We start from the raw sequence: 6715 nt of genomic DNA, 5'->3' as shown, positions 1-6715 counted from the left end.
TATACGCATAACAGTGACTTTATTTCTAAGTCAATGAAAATGTTTTCATTAATGAATGTACTAAATTAGAAACATTTAACTTTAGGTATACACATATTGAGAAGATAATTCATTTTCTTAACGACTCAGTTTTACAGAATTTTTTCTCAGGGTTTTCTAAAGCCCAAGTTTCTATTTAAATGCTAGGATATAGAATAAACTAGAGAGACTAAACAATGAAAAAAATGTGAAGGTGGTGAAAATTTCTGACAGTTTTATTTTCATCTTTTAATGAAACAACTTGATCAGTTAAGTAAACAATCTGAATATTCATTATATAAATTACTGAAAACCTGTTACAAAGATTTAAAAGTATTCTCCTTAAAGGTAGTCCTGCAGCATTAAATTAATGTGCTTTGGCAAGTTGGAAAATAATGCTAGGATGCTCTAATGACATTTGCTGGAATGAATATCTGGTTTTGTTGATAAACTCAGCATATGCAATATGGCATTGGGATTTTCCTTTATTAACTTTTCTTCTTGAGTTGTTTCTATTTTTTTATTTTATTATTCTTTATACTTTTCATACTTTACTTAAATCATGATCTTATGTTCAAGAGAAATGATTCTACTCTTGATCTTTCTTTCAATTAAATGCTTTTCATGCAAATCAATTTAATTTAATATAATAAATATATACAGACATTGCACTGTGTTTGGAAACAATGACAAACATTTTATGCCCATATCTTACTTTAGGAGCTTACAGTTTTGCAAGGAAGACAGATTTTAAAATGGTAAATAAATATTTATTATGGAAAGTGCAATTATATGGAGGCTTACTTAGTATATATAATTAAAATTAAATATAAGTCAACTTAGTAACATTATATCACATATGTTCTACCATCGTACTTTGACAAATACAACTATATTAAAAACATAAAAAATATGAAATTATGGTTTTTATATTACTGAAAATTTGCAAACTATCAAAGGTAGAATTTACTTATTGCACGTTTTGGTGTTTTATGGATGAATAGCAATGTTTAGACACATAGTAAGAGAAAGATGCAATTTCTAAACTATTATTTTTCATTATTTGATAGTATTTTTCTTGCCTTTATTTTAGTGAATTCATTAATTGTATTATAATAATCAGTAATTACATTGTAAATGGTTTTTACATAATTCATGTTCTTTTGACATTAATATCAACTGACATTAATGCCAAATAAGGCCATTCTTGAATTATCATAATTCCTAGATAGCTTCTTAAAATTACCTTTTTATTATCAAACCTGCTTATTTAAATAATTAAGAAACTGAAATGTAAAAATTTTATTAAAAGAATACTGACTCCAAATAATCATAGTTCAAACATTTAAGAGGATCTTACACAATAAATGATCATTTTCACAGAAAAATATTGCAAAATATTTTAATTTTTTATATAAATTATCATTTATATCAAAATTTTTACCAGCTTTTGAAATGATATATAGCTATATATGGAAATATGAAGAATATGCTTCATACATATTATAACTAGAAATATTTTTTATGCTATTAAAATCTTTTTAAAGAATAGTATGAATTGTTTAACACTATCAATTGTTTTTCATCTCCTACATGTAACTGGTGAATACCATGCTAAACCTTGAGTACCTCCAGAACTACAAATTAAAAAGATGAAGAAAAACCAATAGCAGATAGTTGGTACTATTGGCAAACAGTTCTTTGTTAAGAAAGAGTACCTTGCAACTTAACCCTTCTGAGAGAAAAAAATTGATAAATGAATTTGCTTATTCTCTATCACTGTTTAAAACTGGACCACCCTTTAAAGCAGTGTTCATTCAGATGTTGGCAGCAGCAAAATTTTCAAACTGTCATTGTATTTGGCCATAGTCACATTTGTTTCAAGAACACAGGGTAAATGATGTGAAGAACAATTTCCGTAGGGCCTAAGCAGTGTTAAGATTATGAAAAGTTCTGTGCTGGTGTGTAGTGCCAAGCCCTGAGTTACAGAGACCCTATGTGTCCCTTAGTAAATTTTGTTAGTGTGTTTCTGGTATGTGGGACTCATAAACTGCAGGGCCAAAAGAAGTGACTCTTCTTACTGGGTCTAAGAGCTGTTCTTGTTTAACACGTGCTAGTTTTGAGTCCATCGGAAACATTCAATTAGAATATCTGGGAAGCTGCTAGATGAATATTTGAGGCTGGAGTTAAAGAGTGTTAGAAATTGTAGGGATGCCAATGGTTATCAGACAAAATCATCTCTCCAGCTAGCCAGTTGTTTGAAGTTCTCATTACCAAGTTCACAGAGAGGGAGAAATATAAAGTGAACGAGTCACCACAGCTTAGTAGCAAGGTTTTGTTTTGTTGCCGACTGCAGTATTTATCTCTATCATTATGAAGATCACAGTCTAGTAAGAGAGGTAGGTATTGAGTGTTAAAAAGTGAGGAAATATAATAAAGGGCTAACTTAATATGCCATATTTAGGAAAGCTCTTTCCGAACAAGTAATGTAGACTGATGCTTGAAAAATAAACAGAACTTATTGAGATGGAAGGAAAGAAGACATACTCTGAAAATGCCATGAAGCTTGAGTTATTTGAGGGATAGAAAAAAGAAGTGGATAGAAATATAAAGATTAGGGTAATAAATAGATGTTGTGTTGAGTATCTTGTAGGTTCTGATAGAGATTTTAGAAACTATATAAAAGGAAATCAGAAGTTACGAAAGTATGTTGGTGGGAGAGTAAATTAACGGATTTGAGTTTTAAACATTTTTACTCTGGCTCCTGTATTGATAGGGGAAATAAGAGTTAAGAACTCCTAGAAAACAATTAGAATGTTATTGAAGTAGAGAGAATATTAAGTTTTTGATGAAGATGGTGATGGTAAAAATAGAGATGAGAGATCAAAGTGAAGAAATTATTTAGGTAATAGACTTGATAATTGGTTAAGAGAGAGATGTTCAATACTGCACTTGGTTTCCTGGCTCAAGCTGTTATGTAGATGGGCTTATCATTTACTGAGTAAGAGATACTAGACAGGAAGGAAGATAACTAGTTTAGATGTTTTTGTGTAATTTGTGGTACCTCTGTGACATCTAAGTGAAGATGTCATCAGGCAATTACACATGTGTTCTGGAGATCAAGAAAAGGTCTTGACTAAAGATATAAATTTACTGATCAAAAGAATAAAATTTGTGTAAGGGGTAGATATTCAAGATGATGTCTGGTCAATTCTTAGCTCAGTCTCTATTAAGTTTATTGCTTGCTTTACTATGTAGTCGCAAAGGCGCTAGAATATCTTCATATTTTGCCAAGTTGTCATACACTTAGTTGATCTATATATTTCTTATTTAACATGTTTTGTTTTTGTTAATGGTACACATAAAAGATCCCCCAAATATAGTGTTATATCCTGAACGCATTTTAAAAACACACGTAATAGTTTAACCTTACAATTTCTCTTTATTTTAATATATTTTCCTCCTGATTAACACTAGAGATTAGAAAGACAACCAAACTTGTTGAGATAAAAGACATTTAAGAGTTAAAATTGTTGATTTTAGTTTTTTAGAAAATAATGTTGTTTAATATTTCATTTACTTGAGGAAATAGACTAAAATGATATCCTACTTAAAAAGATGAATTAGATGACAGATTTGTGTCAAAATCTAATAATAACAAATTATTAGACATATAACAAATATGTCTTTTTCTTAAGCAATTCTTTTTTGCTTTTTCTCTATTTCACAAAAGGTAGTCATTTTGTATTTAATAGAGAGGGAAAAAATCACATTCTTGTAAAACTCCATGCTGTTATTATCTATTTTAAAATTCCAGCTAAATCAGCTGAAAGATAGTGAAAATAAATTACCAGCATGCAATTACCATAGGTAGATATTGTGCTGTCACTAGAAAATAATGGGTGAATGGCAGATGAAATGCACAGTTGGAGAGGTGCTATTTGTAACCCAGAACTTGGTTCCTGATAAATCATAAACTGTGTAATTAAGACAAAAGAAATACACACAATGAGAGATGCCTTGTCTAATATTCATCATGTAAGGATGGATCGTATGTGGTTTATCATGCCTTTATTTAAAAAATTAAACTACTTCAGTTTTGAATATTCCTGTATCTTTTAATCAAGGCAATAGAGTATATTGTTATGGTTCCATTTGTGAAAGCAGCTATGTGATTGTGTGCAGAAGGTATTTGTTGGAGCTTTAGGCTGTATCAGCCCAATTTATCTGACATCATCACTGCCATCCTCACCTTCCTAGTCATGTGCATCATATTTCTTTTTCAAATATCACTTCTGTACCTCTGTAGAATTACCCTGGAACTTTTCTAGCTTTTTTAAAAACCTCAATTTTTTATAGTAAATATCATATTTTAGAAAAAGACAATATTCCCAACTTTTAGCAAGCATTTAAACATTCCAGTTTGTGTGTCTTCTATTGTTATTAATTTAACAAACATTGATAAAGCAAATGCCCAACAGCATTCCTACTCCTAGGGATTCACTGACAAGAGAGCAAGATCAACGTGTAAGTTATATGAATACTTATACATAACAGGTATAAAAAGGCAGATGGACAAAACAATATGGAAGGAGAGAAAGGACTTAGGAGAGAATCTTTACCCAGAGTGAGATCGTTTTTGACTGAATTTGAAGAGTGGGTAACAGTCATTGGAGGTTTTATTGGGAAAGGGACATTATATAGAGAGGCAGTACAATGATATAGAGATACAAGAAGGTGGTACATGTGAGGCTTGTAAGTAATTCAATAGGTCTGCCTGGCCAAGTGTGGGCAAGTGACATGAGATGGAGCTAAACAGGTTGCTGCTATAAAATAAATAATAAAAGCATTGTCAGTTGTTCCATGCTTCTTGTATAAAAATTGCAGAAAAGTCAACATTGCATATGTTCTTGAGGTCAAATTAAGTTAACATTTTTGAGGTAAATATTTAAATGAGTTTTGAGGAGCTTTTACCACATGTATTTAAAATCAAAAGAAGAGACTTATGTTTTCCATGTTAATAATCAGATTTTATTTGTGCATGTGTGTTTAGGAGAGGGAGGATTAATTACTGAGGACAGCTTTCTCCTAGACAGAAGTGCTGGCACAGGCACTATTCCTTCGTTGGGCCTTCACCCCACTCAGCATGCAAATGCAGATGGCCACCATAACTGATTCTTCATCAACCTGGCTAATACCATTTTCCTGCAGGTGATTCTCTGTGACTCTGCTCCACAGAACTTTCCAGTGGCTTTTTTACACAAATAGTCTTGGTTCATGCTGTGAATTTTCTTATATTCTCTCAAAGTTTCACAAATCCAAAACAAGCAGCTTCTGGTCCTGTACTTGCTGAGCAGCCCCAAGCCTGGCACTAGTGGCAGACAGCCTCAATTCATGGCTTGACCTCTTAAGGCATCTCCAAGTCCAGCGTTGGTGGCAGCCATTTGCAGATTGCTTCCTGGCTCATGCCAAGTGGCCCTGAGCAGAGCACAGTTTTCAGCTAAATTTGATCTGTGGTGGGGCCTCCTCCTCGGAGGCCCGAGGGCCAGCACAGCCTGCACCCAGCTTTGGACTGAGCCAAATCACCACCTGGAGTGATTACAACACATTCAATGGGTAGACTAGGCAGGCACCGCAGGTCTGCTAAAGAAATCCTGCTCCATAAGGGCAGCCTCTGCACAACAGCTCCTTCATTGTAGTCACTGTCAGTCCTCGCAAACCATCAGCCCAAGGGTCAGTTCCTTTCATTCATGTGAAAACAGCAACCAAGGCTCAACTACAATAGGAGGACACTCACAACCTCTACAAAGGGCATACCTAGAGTACTCGGCTTAGGTGACCAGGGAGACTGTGCCACTGGGCCCCACCCGACATCTACTATATAAGACTACTCTACTAAGACTGGAAGACATAGCATCCCTACCTAATACATAGAAACAAATATAGGGAGGCAGTCAAATGGGGAGACAAAACACATGTCCCAAATGAAAGAACAGAACAAAGCTGCTGAAAAAGAGCTAACAAAATGGAGACAAGCGATCTACTAGATGCAGAGTTTAAAACACTGGTTATAAGGACACTCAGTGAATTTAGGGGAAGAATAGATGAACTCAGTGAACATTTAACAAAGAGATAGGAAACATAAAAATAGAGATAGAAAACATAAAAAAGAACCAGTCAGAAATGAAGAATACAATAACTGAAATGAAGACTGTATTAGGAGAAATAAACAATAGATTAGATAAAGCAGAGGACTGAATCAGTGATTTAGAAGATAAGGTAGCAGAAAACACCCAATCAGAACAGCAACAAGAAAAAAGAATCTAAAAAAATGAGGATAGTTTAAGGGGCCATTGGGACGTCAAGCATACCAACATTTGCATCACAGGGATACCAGAAGTAGAAGAGAGAGAACGAGGAATCGAAAATCTATTTGAAAAAATAATGACTGAAAACTTCCCTAACCTAGCAAAGGAAATAGATATACAAGCCTAGGAAGCACAGAGTCCCAAAGATGAACCCAAAGAGGCCCACACCAAGACACATCATCATTAAAATGCCAAAAGTTAAAAACAAAGAGAGAAGCTTATAAGTAGCAAGAGAAAAGCAATTAGTTACCTACAAGGGAGCTCCCATAAGCCTGTCAGCTGATTTCTCAACAGAAACTTTGCAGGCCAGAGAGATTGTCACAAAATAT

The sequence above is a fragment of the Pteropus alecto genome, unplaced genomic scaffold (assembly GCF_000325575.1).
Source record: "Pteropus alecto unplaced genomic scaffold, ASM32557v1 scaffold239, whole genome shotgun sequence".
In the NCBI taxonomy this organism is placed as follows: Eukaryota; Metazoa; Chordata; class Mammalia; order Chiroptera; family Pteropodidae; genus Pteropus; species Pteropus alecto.
The sequence above is the reverse complement of the archived record's forward strand: the minus strand, read 5'-3'. Positions refer to the sequence as shown.